Genomic DNA, 17,251 nt, shown 5'->3' with positions numbered 1-17,251 from the left:
AGTATTGGTTTTTCTCATGCTAGGGAGCAGGCTACGTGTCTGGCAATTTCTAAGCTATGATTTCCCAGAGACCTTGCAAACTGGGGTGCACTGGACATTCCACAGCCTTGCTGGAATGAAAGCCCCTAATCTTCTTTTGTTGTTCCCACATTGGGAGAAGCTGCTCCCCTCCCCCTCTCTATACTCACTGAGGACATTCCTCACTTCACCTGCCCCTCTGCCCAGAAGCCCAATGGGAGGAGCACTTTCTCCCTCCCTTGTGTGGGGGTAAGGATGAGTGGGGCATATCCAGCGTATTGGGGTGGGTGGGCATGGCACTCTGTTTGGGGGAGGTAGAGGTAGGGCCCAGCACTCCATCTCTAAAAGGTTCACCATCATTGACTTAAGGCAAGTTTCCAAGGGATAGGGGCAAACTTAGAGGTTCCCAAAACACAGTTGACACATGCTACTGAGTAAAGGAATAGAAAACAAGATCTTTCTTTCCTACTCTCAAGGACCTTGTAGTCTAACTGGGGATATAGAATTCCCATATAGGAAATAAGTTCAATTATTTTTTCTTGTTTGTGTGTAAACCTTACTTTTATTCCCTACATTGGCAACTCTAATTTATTTAAAAAATAATTTTATTGATATCATCATTTATATATCTCCATGTATTTCCCTCCAGCTTCCCATTCTTGTAGAATAATTTTTACTAACAAAGAATTAAAAAAAGAGGGAAAAATAGTTCACCAAAACTAACTGACACTAATATATATTTTTTTTAAAAGTCGGGATTTTTATTCTCTTTCTTCTCCTGAAAAGAGAGAAGAGAAAGGTTTTCTCATATTTTTACTCTGGGGACAAACTTGGTCATCAAAATCTTGTGGCATTCAGTTTAACTTGTTTTGTTGTTGTCCATTATACAGTTTTAATCACTGTGCATGTTGTTTTCTTATTTCTGCTTATTTCATCTTGCATCAGTTCACATAAGTCTTCTTATGCTCCTCTCTTCATCATGTTCATATATTCATATATCACAACTTATTTAACTATTCACATCACTGGGAATCTTCTTTGTTTCTAGCTCTGCTGTTGTAAAAAGTGCTGCTATAAATATTTTGGTCTATATCAGTGATTCCCAAAGTGGGCGCCACTGCCCCCTGGTGGGTGCTGCAGCAATCCAGGAGGCGGTGATGGCCACAGGTGCATTTATCTTTCCTATTAATTGCTCTTAAAATTAAAAAAATTAATTTCCAGAGGCGCTAAGTAAGTGGTAGGCCAAAAAAGTTTGGGAACCACTGGTCTATATGAAGTCTTTCTTTTTAACCTTGGAATATATGCCAAGTAATAGGATCTCTGTGTGAAAAGATATGAATATTTTAGTCATTTACTTGGTAAAATTTCAAATTGCTAAAAGATACTTTTAAAGAGTACTATATTGCCAAATATATTTTAGCACAAACTGAATACTTTGATCTTAATTAAAATGTAAATTTAGATGAAGATAAGTTTACATTGAAATTCTGTGAAGTGTCATAGTTCTCCAGTTAGATTTTTCATGTGCTTTATATTAAAGCAATTATATGTGATTCATTATATTATGGAGTATTATAATCCTCCAGTTAGATACTTTATGTATCTAACATGTAGATATCATGAGAGAATTAAAAATTTTATGGGATACAAATTGACAGCTTGCTAGGAACCATAAATTGTGAAGTACACAATAGATATGAATTTATTGTTAAGAACAATTGATGGGGCAGCTGGGTAGCTCAGTGAATTGAGAGTCAGGCCTAGAGATGGGAGGTGCTAGGTTCAAATCCGGCCTCAGACACTTCCCAACTGTGTGACCCTGGGCAAGTCACTTGATGCCCCATTGCCCACCCTTACCACTTTTCCACCTAGGAGCCAATACACAGAAGTTAAGGGTTTAAAAAAAGACAAAGAAAAAAAAGAACAATTGACTCCCCCACTGAAAAAATTCTGTAAGCATATGAACAGGCAGTTCTCAGAGCAAAAAATTAAAACTATCCTTAGTTATATGAAAAAATGCTCTGTCACTATAGATTAGAGAAATACAAACTAAAACAACTCTCAGATACCACTTCATACCTATCATATTGATTAATGTTGCCAAAAAAGGAAAATATATATGTTGGAGAGGAAATGGGAATCCTGGGACTATAATATATTATTGGTGGAACTGTGAAATGATGTAACCATTCTAGAAAGTGTCAACCCACTATCTTCCTGAATATCAAACCCAACTAGACCACAATTGAACTGAATGAAAGACACTAGAAACTGAAGAAGCAAAAGGCATTTTAATATATTTTTCTCAGCAGAACTGAGCATGCCTGCAGCAACCTCTCTCCTAAGGAGAGGAGCCCTTTAGATATAGAAATTAGGCAGCTTTTATTGTTTGAAAGATAAGAGAAAAAAGGGAAAACAAGGTTATTGCTTGAGGGACAAGTGTAAGGGCAAAATCTTTTTTTTTTTAATTAATTAAACTTTTATTGAAGCATTAAGTTTTGTGGTGCAGATTTTGAAAATATATATTTTTTTTAAAACCCTTACCTTCCGTCTTGGAGTCAATATTGACTCCAAGGCAGAAGAGTGGTAAGGGCTAGGCAATGGGGGTCAAGTGACTTGCCCAGGGTCACACAGCTGGGAAGTGTCTGAGGTCAGATTTGAACCTAGGACCTCCGGTCTCTAGGTGTGGCTCTCAATCCACTGAGGAACCCAGCTGCCCCCTTGAAAATACATTTTAACTGATTAAAGTCCAACACCATGAGGAGAGAAATTGACACCAAATTTCCCCTCTTCTGATCATACTAGATTAATTTAGATTGATATCCATTCGACAGCTTTCACTTTTCTAGCAGAGGCTTATGTTTTCATACTTATATAAATTTGTGCATTTTTCAACTAGTTAGAAAGGGATTTTCAGTATATTAAAAAAAAAATCAGATCTCAAGCCAACAAAAGTCATCATCAAATCTCTTGTGACACTATTCAAGAACAAAATCCACTTGAATTATTGGCCCTCAAAAATACCAAGCACCAAAAAGTATCAGGTGCCACATTATTTAGTTTATAATTATATATATATTATATAAAAATTAGTTAGTTTATAATCCCTAAGGATTGTCATTATGTATCAGAAACTCCTGGAAACAATGAAGACTTGAGCAAATCCAGCCATTTATTATAGTATTCCTTTCATTTTCTTAAGAACAATATGGAACCAGGCCCAAAAGGCCATAAAACTATGCATACCCTTTGACCAAATGATACCACACTATTGGGTCCCAAGGAGATTAGGGATAACGGAAAAGGACCTACTTGTACCAAAATATTTTTAGCAGCTGTTTTTGTAGCAACAAAGAATTGGAAATAGAGGAATTGTCCATCACTTGGAGAATGGATTAACAAATTATGATACATGTTGTAATGGAATACTACTGCACCATAAGATATGACAAAAAGGATGAGTTCACAAAAACCTAGAAAGATTGATATGAACTGATGCAAAGTGATCATAACTAGGAGATTAATATATACAGTAACAGAACTATTATACAATGCTCGATTTTGAAGGACTAAACCATTATCAGCTAAGCAAGTTTCCTAGATAACTACAAGGGACTCATGATGAAAATGTTATCCACAGACAAAGAAGGAACTGTTGGAGTCTGATCACAGAACAAAGCATGCCATCTTCCACTTAATTTTCTTCAGGAGATTTCTATTGTACGTGTGATCTACATCTTCTTTCGGAACATGATCAATTTGGAAATTTGTATTACATGAAAGTACTATTATAACCTATATCAAAATGTTTATCACTTTGGGGTAGAGGGAAGGGAGGAGAGAGAAAATATGAATCTAAAATGTTAGAAAATTGTCAAAAATTATTTACACATCTAACTGAAAAAATTAATCATGTCATGATTAAAATTCTCTGGAAGCTATATGTTAATTTATAATTATTCATTAGTAAAGTTGAGAGAGATCACATGATCACCTGGCCACCCTAATTCCTAGCTGCTTTACACTCTACACTACATCAGCTCATCCCAAAAGTGGCTTGCCTGCAAATGGCTTCCAGATAAGCCAGGGCATGCCAAGTATTAAATGCTCCAGAGAAGGGAGAATGACAATGAGTGTTCAACAAGAAAGTGTTTTCTCCATCCTCTCTCTTATAAAGTCCATTTTCACCACTCCCTCTAAGTCTCTCTGGCTGGACAGGCATAACCTCAACCTAGGTCCGAGTCCTGGCTTCCAAACACACAGAGACTTCTGCCAATCTTCTTCCTTATGCCAGGACACCATATAGTCAAAGGGTGGGGCTGATACTCATCAAAAATGTTTTTTTCAAATGGAATAAAGGAACAATTTACATTAAATTCATATAGTCACAAGAATTAACCCCCACTCACTTAGTCACAAGAATTAACCCCCAATCTCAAAGTTTTAGAAAGGATTTTAATAGGTCATTTGGCAAAGGAGAGAGTCAGAAAAAGAGGTGGCTCCTTCCTAAATCTTTGTAAAGTTACATTATATAGAGTTCAGGCAAGGGTCCAAGGACATTTTCCCAACTGGCCCCATGTAGGCAGTAGGTAGTTTTCAGGGAAGGGAAGTTGAACATAAATACCAGTAAGTATAAACATTTATATCTAGGAAGCCCAAAACCCAAGCTTTGGGTGAATCCAAAACAAGACCATGGAGAGTATCTAAACATTCCCTGAAGTCATCTGGCTTCCCCTAGATCAGGGGTCGGCAACCTTTTTGGCCATGAGAGCCATAAACACCACATTTTTTAAAATGTAATTTCGTGAGAGCCGTACAGTACTCACAGTGTGCGCTCCTGTAACAGCGCCTGAAAAAAAAATTGACTTTACGACTCCTGCAGAAAGAGCCATACATAGATGGTGAACCTTTTAGAGACAGAGTGCTGTGCCACTCCTCCTGAGACTGAATGCCATGTCCTGCTCCACCTAGAGACTGAGTGCCACATACTTCCTCTTTATCCCAGACAGAGGAGGGAGGAAGCACTCCCATTGGGCAGAGGGCAAGGGGATATGAGAAATGTCCTCAGGTACTAGTGGAGAGGGGGAGTAGCCTGAGTGCTCCACTCCCCTCCAGTTCCGCTCCCCTCCAACTATGCTATGCTGAGAGCTATGTTCCCCTCAAATCTAGTTCCTCCCCAATCCACCTAGGGAATCACCTTCACCACGGACTCAACAGATTGCTGTCTGTACTGTATCCTTATATTACATGTGAGCTGCCTACCTTACCCCAGACAGGAGAGAGAGGAAGTGCTCTTGTTGGGCTGCTGGGCAGAGAGGCAGGTGGTGTCCTCAGGTATACTTGGAGAGGGGGGAATGGGAGTAGCCTGGCCCTGCCTCCCTCTGGCTTTCTAGTAACCAATTCTGGTGAACTTTGTGCTGTGGCAAGGGTAGGAGGGCATGCCCATAGAGAGGTCTTTGTGTGTCATCTGTGGCATACGTGCCATAGGTTCACCACCGTAGCCCTAGATCATCTCTGACCTCTACTGTAAAGTTGGGTTTGACAATTTTCTACCCACATATAGATAGATTCAAATAATGTAATAAATAATAAAAATTTAATAAGGCACTTAAATATTTAAAACAAAATATTAATAATAAAATAAAAATAATAAACTATTTCCCTCACAATAGACAGATAAATAACTCCCTTAAGTAACTGAATAAAAATATTGGATTGTAAGTTTATCTTCTGTAGGCTCACTGACAGAACCTTTGGGACAATTTCAGCATCAGAAAAACAATGGGGATGATATGTACCTCATCTCCTATGTGATTTTGATTTTTATAGCTGGATTTCGAAAGCCTCATTTAGAGATTTATGAAAGATGGGAATTGATAGTATATTTGTGTGGCAATAGCTATTAAATACATTCTTAAGTTTTTAAGTTGTTAAGTGGACAAGAGTTTTGCTTTATTTTATCTCGGGCAATATTACTATAATTCAAATAATTTATTTGTTGAATTCTCAGTAATACTTTTGAAGTATGTGTGCAGTATGGGTGTTTTTATGTTAGTTTAGGGAGGATAGTAAATTCCTAATATATAATTCTGGCTAAATAATTGTGTCTTCTTAGGAATTTGATATACAGTCAAGTTTTGCCACCCTCAGTGATAATGTTGTACAGTTTATACTATCACCTTGCATAATCTATTTTGATTTTTTATTTCTCCTTATTTTATTTTATTTTTAATTAAATTAAATTATTTATGATATTTTATTACTCCTTAAGGATAACCTTTCTGTAATTTTTGTTGATGTTCAGGATTCTCATCCTGAATTGCTGTTATAAAGTACTGTGTTCCCATAAATGAATCCTCATGACTTAGTTATTTCTTAGAATATTCCCTGTCAAGGGGAATGCTATCTACCTCCAGAGAAAGAATTGTTGGAATCATCTTTCACATCAATATGTTTATGGTTTTATTTGGGAGTTTTGGCTAGATATGTGTGCGCTTACAATAATGACTAATATGGAAGTGTGTTTTGCATGACAATAAAACAATTAAAAAAAAAAAGAGTGTTCTCTGTCAACATTATTTGTTTGTGTAGGTATTGCCCAGGAAGAGCTTTTTAATTCCACTTTTGGATCTTAGCTATTAATGAACTACTTTTGGTTACATCTAACAAAAGCAGTGGTATATAAATATCAGCCAGCCTTCATTATTGTTCATGACATCATATCTGTTTCAAAAGAATTTCTGTAAGTTTTTAGCCTATTAAAAAGCATCTATAAATTTTGCTTTTTGATTAAGAAATGTTCATTCATTTTCCTCTAGCTGTCTTAGGTGGTGCTTCATTAATATTCTGTGATTTTATTAAGATATTTTCTAAATCCCTTGTTCATTTTACTATTCCAAAAATGTATGTTTAGACTGGTGTTTCATGAATGTTAACTGCTTTAAGCACATTCATAATTCTCATCCAGCTTTACTGTAGGTACCCTGTGTGTCTCTTGACATAAATAGTCCTAACTTTATCCTTGAGAGATTTAGATTCAATATGTCTTACCTGTAAAATGCCTATTTGTAAATATCACCTTTATCTTTTGATTCAATTTCAGGCAAAGATTTCAGTATTTTATTTTTGTTCCTTATACATTAAGAATTTTACTTAATTTACTTAAAAGTCAAAATGATATTTTTAGTATCTTGGAGAAAGATCACACAAAATGAAGAAACTAATGAATTTTTGGTGGAGTCATATAACATGATGTTATTCATGTATATCATGTAACTGTTATTCATCACAGTCTCATTTTTTTCAATGGAGTTCAGACAGAAATAGTCCTGTAGTTTTGGTTTTATATGCTTATTCTTTTATAAAAATGATGAAAATGGAAATGTATTTTGCATGATAATACATATATAACCCAGATTAAATTGCTTGCTGCTCTGGGAAGGGGGAAGAAAGGGAGGAAGGAAGACAAAAATTGGATCATATAACTGGGGAAAACTTATGTGAAAAATTTTTATTTATAGAGAACCAGCTCTATATTTCCAAGGGTCCTGAGTGGCGTTTAGTGGCATCGGATTGAAATAGTATAGAGAAAGAGCATTGAGAACAGTCAGACTATTGGTTAGTTCATAACTGCTTCCACTTGCCGTGGCTTGGCTCTTATTGCTCTTCTTCCTTGATTCCAAGATGGAAGATAAAGGTTTTATTAAAAAAAGAATTATACTTGACACATGTAAAACCCAGTGGAATTGCTCATTGGCTACAGGAAGGTGGAGGGAGGGGGGGAGGGAAAGAACATGAATCATGTAACCATGGAAAAATATTCTAAAATAAATAAATAAATTGATAGACCTAATTAAAAGAATAAACTTGGCCATGAATTACTGTGAATGCAGATTGTTTTTACAGAATAACAGATTTATAAAAATAATAATATACTAGATAATGTACATTCAAATAAAGCACCAAATTCTCAAAATTCACAATAGTCCAGTTATTGACAATAGCAGACAAGCCCATTATTATAATAGAATTCATATGAGTTGCTGTGTGACATTTAAAAACCTATGAACTGATGGATACTTGTCACAAATTCAACAGATGTAGCAAATCTTTCAACCTTGGCAGTTTCTGATGAAAATCTATTTGGGTCTAAAACATCACCAGGATTTTCTAGACCCTTCTGATGGGAAAGTAAATTAAAATAAAGAGTTAAAATATCGAGCATGTAGGAGCTCTTTTTGGCTTCCTGCTTTTATATGTAAAGAATTTGGGTAGGAAACTTTTATTTGTTTTCTCTACCTTTTTAAAACAAGGTTCTTTATAATATATATAAACCTATCATCCGTTCAGAAGTTACTAGGTACCCTAAAGTCAATTTTAAAGACCCCTTACAAAATTACAATTTAAATTCTTAAGTCATTATATTCTCCAAGGTTGTATAAGCAGCATGTGACCTTGCTAGTTAAGATGAGAAATTCAGAATACATAAGACTTACGGGCTTTTTACAACTTAAAAAAAAAAATTGTGTAAGATGTTCATGGCCTTTTTACAATGATATGTTGTTCAGTAAAATCATGGGGAAACAGTACAGATTCAATAAAATCACATAACAGAATAGATATTAATTAGATTAATACAGATAAACTTAAAAAATTTAAACCTTAAAGAAATCAGCAAATACAATAATATAAGCAAATGACCAGTCATGACTTTATTGATGGTACACAAGATAGGACTCTATGCTCCCCCTCCACCACTACAGGGATGCTTCGGGGCAGGGATGTGAAAAGAGCATGGGATCCCCAGCATAGGGACTTAGGTTATTATGGATGTGGGCTCCCCAGTGGTGGAACTACTCTTTTTTTTTTTTTTTTTGGCTGGGGATAATCAGTCAGCACTTCTTAGCCCATCACTGAAATGCCCCCTTTTATGAAACTAATAAACTGCCTTTTTAAATTCCTACCTTCTGACTCCAAGTTTTGTTTATTTGAGTGAGTGGGGCATTTGTGTTCATTTTTATCTCATGCAGTCTTTTCTGTCACTGAAATAAGTTGCTTCTTTTTCTGTTGTTTTTTTTTTCTCGTTTTTCAGCCTTTTTCTTTTCTTTTAATTTAAAAAAAAATTGTTAAAATTGGGCTTCTGTGTCTGTGGTTAACAGAGCACTGTTCCAAGCTTCAGATTCTTTGTGAAGCTGCCTTCAGAGCTAGCTCTGGGAAACTTATGCGCTTTCAGTTTTTTCAGGTACTATGATGTAAGGAGAGGTGTATTTAATACTTTCCTGTCATGTGCTTTGGTCTGTGAGTAAACCCAAGCACTCTTTTCCCCCTTGGAACTGTGACCAGGATACTTTGCTCCCCTGTGGCTGCAAGAGATGGTGTCTGCTAGTGCTCCTCCTCACCCTGAAATCAGGCCCTTCAGACTATGACCTGGTTTTATGTTTGGCCATCACACAAGATTCTTGCACCCAGAGCCAGCAAAGGGACTTTTATAATCTCCTTCTGACCAACTGTACCAACCTCCCTTACCATCTGTCGCTGAGAGCTGTGGACTTTGATATTGCCTCAGCTTGTGCAAGTTACTATTGATGACTTTGTTTTATGGAATCCCCCAATTTACCTTTGTCCCTTGGGAACTTGCCTTTAGGGAACTCCCAGACTGACCCTTGTTTTAGACTGAACAATAAACCTTAAAGTACCCAATGATTTCAGCCTAGATAGAAGTAGTAGATATAATAAAATCTTAAGAACCCTTTTGTCTTAGTAGTTTCTCCCTTTGTATCTAGGTCTCTTCCAGGTAGTCTAGCACCTGGCTGGAATTCTCTTTCCCTGGTCTCCATGTAAGCCAATCAATTGTCCTTCATTTCTTTTATTTCCCAGAATGTATAAAGGGCCCCAAGTTCTTCAGTTCATTGGACAATCCCCTTTGTAGGTGCATTTTCTTGGAGAGAGTGTTCCCAGAGTTCAGAGCTTCTCCCTAGATGGTATCTTATACATGATTCTGTGTGGAGGTCTTTAGAGGATTGCCTCTCTTATCCTGATTAAAGACTTGTTCTTTCTAACTACTTTGGTGGTTTTGCGTTTTTCAAGGTTGACACTATCTTATAATTCTCTTTTTTATTTCCTATAGGCAATTATACATGAGAATGAAACAAATTGCTTTTAATATGAAAATAAATATTCAAATACTAAGATTTAAGTTCACATTAAAGAATTTTTTTCCTATTATTATTTCCTACTCCTGCATATCTGGTCTATTAGAAGGTATAACAATTTAACATGATTTGGGATTAGGGTGATTTTTGGTCATGTATAAAAGAGCAATGCCTCAGTTATTACAGTGTGAAACCATTAGAAGCTGTGCAGGTTTTCCCCAGCTATAGTTGCTAAATCTGGTTAACTGTTAGTGTGCAAATAATCTCATAAGTCCCAGGGACATGAACTTCTTGCATTTATCAGCCTTCATAAATGTTTCAGGTTAATCATTAAGTCAAGAAATTCAATGCCTGGATACGTAAAAAGATAATGTAAACTCCAGGTTAGGATAGCAACATCCTGGCTCAGACTTCTGGATTGGTTTCCCTCCTACTTGAAAGGTTTTTTTTGTTGTTTTTTTTTTTAACATTTCATTTAATTCTATCATGTGGTTTCTTAGCAACCAGGGAAATACTTCCATTTTTTTGGTATCAGTGAGGAGGAGCTGAGGAGAGGAGAGAAAGACAGCCTTGAAGGAGAGAGAAGGGAAGCTTTATAACCTGAAGGCCCAAGCTGGTAAGAAATTCTAAAATGCTAATTTTATAAAGGTTGGGACAATATTAGGATAACTCCTGGACACTAAGGTGGTCCCTATCAAACTCTTCTCAGTAGTAATCTTGTTCCTTCTGACTTTTGTTTTTCTCCATTCCTCTTTTTTTTTTTTTTTTAATGGAAATATTTATGGGGTTGACACTTTGTGAGGATGCTGGCTCTTAGAAAATAAAGGGGACAGTACCTTCCAGAAGAGTAGGATTCTTCCTCAACCAAAATAAGACAATCCTAAGAATCCTTTCCTTTCCTTTTTTTTAAAATCCTTACCTTCTATCTTAGAATCAATACTGTGTATTGGTTCCAAGGCAGAAGAGTGGTAATGGCTAGGCAATGGGGGTTAAGTGAATGGGGGTTAAGTGAATGAGGGTTAAGTGACTTGCCCAGGGACATGTAGCTAGGAAGTATCTGAGTCCAGATTTGAATCTAGGTCCTCCTGTCTCTAGGCCTGGTTCTCAATCCACTGAGCCACCCAGGTGCCCTCCCCCCCTTTCCTTTCTTGACTATTACAGATAATAGGTACAAATAGGGAAGCATCTCAATAACCAAGGGATTTTTGGTCAAGAAAAGGAAAGCAGAGAGAAATTGCTTCTTGATATGTAAATTTGATGATGTTTACGTAAAATGCATGTGTCTAAGGCATGGGAATACCAGAAATTAGAGCAATCTCACTGGAACTATTCATGACTGCTTTGCATAGGAAGATAGATTTTTCCCTAAATAGGTCTGACTAAATGATGCTCTCAAACTTGCCTTTACTGTGATTTGTACATTCTTTCTAGACTAGGGGGCACCTAAATTTTTTTAATTGTATAATCCTTGGAAAGTCAGGTGAAGCCTATTGATCCTTCTTGGGGAAATATTTTAAATGCATAAAATAAAATACATAAGATTACAAAAGAAACCAATTATATTGAGCTCGCATTTTCAAAATATTTTTTAAAGAAACCATTTCATGCACTCCAGATTTAGAACCCTACTCTAGGTCTTCTTCCCTTAGAGACCTCCTGGTATCCTGTTGAACTAAAGACTTAGGATCCTGACTAACAAGCAAAGGATAGAAACCTTATTGTATTAAAGTATACATGTCATACCAGGTATGAAGGCAGACAGGATATTTAGGGATTTTGCATGAATCATTCCCTCAGAATGTTTTGGATGAAGTTATTAGGCTTTGGCATGGAAAGTAAAGTGCTGGAATTAGAATCATGAGGTCCTGAATAAAAATTCCACTTCTGTCATACTTACTAGCTGTAGGACCATGGACAAAGTCTCTTGGATTCTCTGAATCTCAGGTTGTAAATTCATGTGTAAAATATTAATAATAATAATAACAATTATTGTAGTAGTGACTTCATGTCATTATTCTGAGGCTCAACTAAGAGAATATATGTGAAGTCAAATGTTTTACAAACTTTAAGCACTGTAGAAATGAGAATTGCTGATTTGGAGGTGAGAGGGAAGGAAAGAGGAATTGGACCTGGAATTAAACTCCAGATAAGGAAAAGCATATTTACTAAAGCATATCAAAACATTCTCTGAGACGTAGACCCTTATCCTGGGGAACTAGGAGTCTCAAAGGGTCTCATAGCTAATATTTTCAAAGGTAAGACTTAAGCTTCGGTTTTCTCACTGGAGCCTGGCTTTCTAGCTCCTTATGCTGCAATACTTCTCATTACTACTGCAGCAGCAGCTGCTGCTGCTGCTAGTATAACTCCTCCTACTACCATTATGTGCCATTTTTTAGTTATATCCAAATTTTCATGATGTCATTTGGGGTTTTCTTGGCAAAGCTAATGAAGTGGTATGCCATTCCATTTGCCAGCTCATTTAACAGATAAGGAACTAAGGCAAACAAGGTTAAGGGACTTGTTTAAAGTCACACAGCTAGCAGAAGCCAGATTTGAACTCACAAAGGTAAGTCTTCGTGACTCCTCCACTGTGCCCCCTATCTGCTCCTTCTATCATTATATACATAAGACCTAAAATGTAGAAATTTTTCTGGTAGCTCTTTTTTATCTTTTTTTTTTTTAAGCCAAAACAAGGTGAGGAATGGGATAATGAATTTCAAATTCTTTTATTAGACCACGCAAGTACATGTTCCAGTCTACCACACTCACACCAAAAGGGCTTTCATTCCCATTTGCAAAGACATCAATAGATATACATATGTGTAGCATTTCACGATTGCTCAAGACTTTGCTGTCATCCTACTTCTCACGATTATTGCAAGAGTAAATTTCAGTTTTTATAAATGACCCAACTTGTGATAGAAAGACAGCATAGTACTATCTGGAGAGGGTGCTGGACATGAAGTCAGGAAGACTCATAAAAACTAGGCTTCAAAGTTCCTCTCTAACATGTTCTAGCTGTGGGCACACCACAGCCTCTCTGGGTTTGTTTCTTCATATGCAAAATGAGGAGGTCGAACGTGGAGATCCTTAAGGTCTCTTCCAATGCTAAGTCTCTGGTTTTATGTGCTTCTGAACCCAGAAACTCACTTCACTGCTGAGGTTAAGATGGAATTAAAACAACTAAGAAGTTGTTTTTTTTTTTTTTTAACATTTATTAACATTCATTTTTAACATGGTTACATGATTCATGCTCCTCCTTTCCCCCTCACCCCCCCCCCCACTCCCCCCACCCATGGCCGATGCACATTTCCACTAGTTTTGTCATGTGTCTTTGATCAAGACCAATTTCCAAATTGTTGGTGGTTGCATTGGTGTGGTAGTTTCGAGTCCACATCCTCAATCATGTCCACCCCGACCCATGCGTTCAAGCAGTTGCTTTTCTTATATGTTTCCTCTCCTGCAGTCCTTCCTCTCAATGTGGGTAGCATCTTTACCATAAATCCCTCAGAATTGTCCTGGGTCATTGTATTGCTGCTGGTACAGAGGTCCATTACATTCAATTTTACCACAGTATATCAGTCTCTGTGTACAAAGTTCTTCTGGTTCTGCTCCTTTCGCTCTGCATTTGTTCCTGGAGGTCTCTCCAGTTCGCCTGGAACTCCTCCAGTTTATTATTCCTTTTAGCACAATAGTATTCCATCACCCGTATATACAACTAAGAAGTTTCGAATGATCTTGGTTATCCTTCCATCAAAAAACAAAGCTTTACCCCTGATGCTAGAAGCTTTTAAATATCATGAATCATAAAATGTTAGAGTTAAAAGAGGCCTTGGAGATTATTTGGTCCAACCAACCCTCCCACTCTTAACCCTCAGAAAATTGAGGCAGAGAAGTGAGTAAGCTCACAGAAAGAGCAGCCTGTCAGTTTAATGCAGTGTTGGAACTCCTTTTGTCCCACCCCCCTTGCACAAATCCCATCCTTACAGAACTATGATCCTGGTCTTCTGACTCTTGGTTTTTATTTCACTGTATAATACAATTACTAAACTCTCTACTACATAATGGCCAACAGTATCTTCTGAAAACTGACACTTAAATTATCCCTCTTACCCTAAGAGAACCAATTACAGACATCCCTCATTTTATTACACTTTGCTTTAATGCACCTAGCAGATTTTATGGGAGTTTTGGTTTATTTTTTACAAATTGAAGGTTTGTGCCAACCCTGAGTCAGGCAAGACTATCAGAGCCATTTTCCCAATGGTATGTGCTCATAATTGTGTCTTTCTCTGTGTCACATTTTGGTCATTCTCACAATATTTTAAGCATTTTCATTATTAGTAGATCTATTAAGGTGATCTTGAATCAGTGATCTTTGATGCTAAATACTGTAATTGTTTTGTGGCTCCTCAACATTGCCCATATAAGATGGTGAACTCAATTGATAAATATTGTGTGGTTCTGACTACTTCACAGATCAACCATTCTCCCCACCTCCCATCTCTATTTCTTGAAACACAACAATATTGAAGAATATTACATAAGTTTAGTTAATAAGGCAGTTGAGAAGATTGACCCCAAATCTGAAAGAATTTCTACTGTAGATAAAATGCTATGAAACAGCATCACATGCTATCGGGAAATCTTTCATGAAAGGAAGAGTCAATCAATGCAGCAAACTTTATCATTGTCTTATTTTAAGAAATTTTCTTAGCCACTCCATCCTTCAGCAACCTTCACTCTGATCAGTGTGTAGCCATCGTCATGGAGGCAAAACTCTCTACCAGCCAAAAGATTATGACTCCCTGAAGGCTCAGATGATTACCATTTTTTCAGCAATAAAGTATTTTTTTTAAATCCTTACCTTCTTTTTTAAAATCAAAACTATGTATTTGTCCTAAGGTAGAATGGTGTTAAGAGCTAGGCAATGGAGGTTAAGTGACTTGTCTAGGGTCACACAACTGGGAAGTGTTTGAGTTCAGACTTGAACCCAGGACAATCTATCTCTAGACCTGGCTCTCAATCCACTGAGCCACTTAACTGCCTTCAATAAAGTATTTTTAATAATTGCACATTGGTTTTTTGACATATTACTATTTCATACTTGAACTATAGTGTAAACATAACTTTTATTTGCAATGGAAAATCAAGAAATTTGTGATGCACTTTGTTGCAATATTTGCTTTATTACAGTGATCTAGAACAAAACCTACAATATCTCCAAGGTATGCCTGTACTCTTAGACTCCTTTCATATCCCCCATAGTCAGGCTTCCCACACTCCCAGGTACCAGTGAGAGTAATAAAGTAGTCCTAAAATATTCAAATGGGTAGACTATAGAACTAGTTTAAAAATAATTACACATAGTTTTGTTTTTTGTTGGTTTTTATTGTCTAGTGTTAGAGCTAGACTTTATTAGGGAACAAATGTAGCTTCATGAGATTCGAGAATGTACCTCACTTTTTTTTTTTGAGAGGTGGGGGACTGTGAGTGTGGAATACTGTATATACTGTCAAACTAAACCTATGTCTTAGTTTGCTGAACTATCTTTTCATCCTTGGTTATAAAAGCTTTGTGTCTTGGTTGACAAGAAGGGAAAAAGATATACTAGAAAATGAAGGTGATATAAAACAAATGATTCCCCACCAAAAAAAAATTTTTTTTTAACCCTTAACTTCTGTGTATTGACTTCTTGGTGGAGGAGTGGTAAGGGTGGGCAATGGGAGTCAAGTGACTTGCCCAGGGTCACACAGCTGGGAAGTGTCTGAGGCCAGATTTGAACCTAGGACCTCCTGTCTCTAGGCCTGACTCTCAATCCACTGAGCTACCCAGCTGCCCCACCCCACCAAAATTTTTTAAATTAAATTTCATAGTTACACAACACTTTAGGGATCTGAATTGATTCAGATGAATTTCTATCACCTATTCTTTACAGAGTAATGATAAAAATTTTTTTAGTTGTACACACCTTTATGAGTCAGAACTCTAGCACTTTTGATGCAAGGTAGGGATGAATACTAAAGGACATGCACGAGATCTGTTTTGATGCTTCATAACTATATCTTCTTTCAAGTATCCTCTAGAGATCCTTCATTGTGTCAAGGGATCCAAGACTACTGTACTCCTAAGGGTCAAAGTGTTTTCCTCCTGAATTAACTTTGAAAGGGCCCAGAAAAATTCACACAACTTTGGAAGATCAGCCAAAATGCCTTTTGGGTAGTACCCAAACATTTTCATGGGATACCCAAAAATGGCATAAGTAGGGTTTTCCCCAATGCTTATCAACTCGAGCATTTGGAGACCATGAGACTGACTGAAAACAAGCAGAAAATCTATCACTGTAGCTAGTAGGCACTGTTTGTTCAAGATCACAGGGACTAGTGACCTACATCCATTCTTATCCTTTATCTGTCATCATGTTTCACCCAAAGTACAGTTTTGGGGAAACCAAACTTCTTAGCAGGGGAAGAAGGCTCCCTATGTGTCATACTCTTTGGCTTGCTACATCCCCTCCAGTTATTCTGGGGACAGTCCTATTTTTGGCTATAGCCCAAGGTTTCCCCCAAAAAGGAAGGGGTAGTAAAAGAAGTATCCAAAGAATTATAAAGATTTGGTGCAGGATAGGCTATTTTATTCCCATACAGAAAGTAATGATAAGCAACAGAGAATCACAGTATGCATTAACAGAATGATTTAAACAGATTTCAGAAAACCAGTTTATATAGATATGTCACAATCTGCTGGGAGTCTGGCAATAAATCTTATTAACATAATACAGTTTGGCAGTTCTCCTGATTGGCTATTTTGGATTTCATCTCTATTGAGAACAAATCTGATCAAATGCTTAGTGTGATTCAGGCACAATCTTTGTGATTAGCCTTCTCTCTCCAATGTAGACTCTTCCCCTAGGTACCAACCTACACTTGCTACTATAGCAACTACAATCAACCCTATGGCAGATACAGAAGGGCTTTCTTTCTTTCTGAAACTCAAAAAATCACCTGGATTTATTCATCTCTGGTTTGCTGTTTAATCAGGTAGTTAGGGAAGAAAAAAAAGGCAGCTCTATCCCAGGCACA

The sequence above is a fragment of the Gracilinanus agilis genome, chromosome 3, assembly GCF_016433145.1.
Source record: "Gracilinanus agilis isolate LMUSP501 chromosome 3, AgileGrace, whole genome shotgun sequence".
Taxonomy (NCBI): Eukaryota; Metazoa; Chordata; class Mammalia; order Didelphimorphia; family Didelphidae; genus Gracilinanus; species Gracilinanus agilis.
This window is presented reverse-complemented; position numbering follows the sequence as displayed.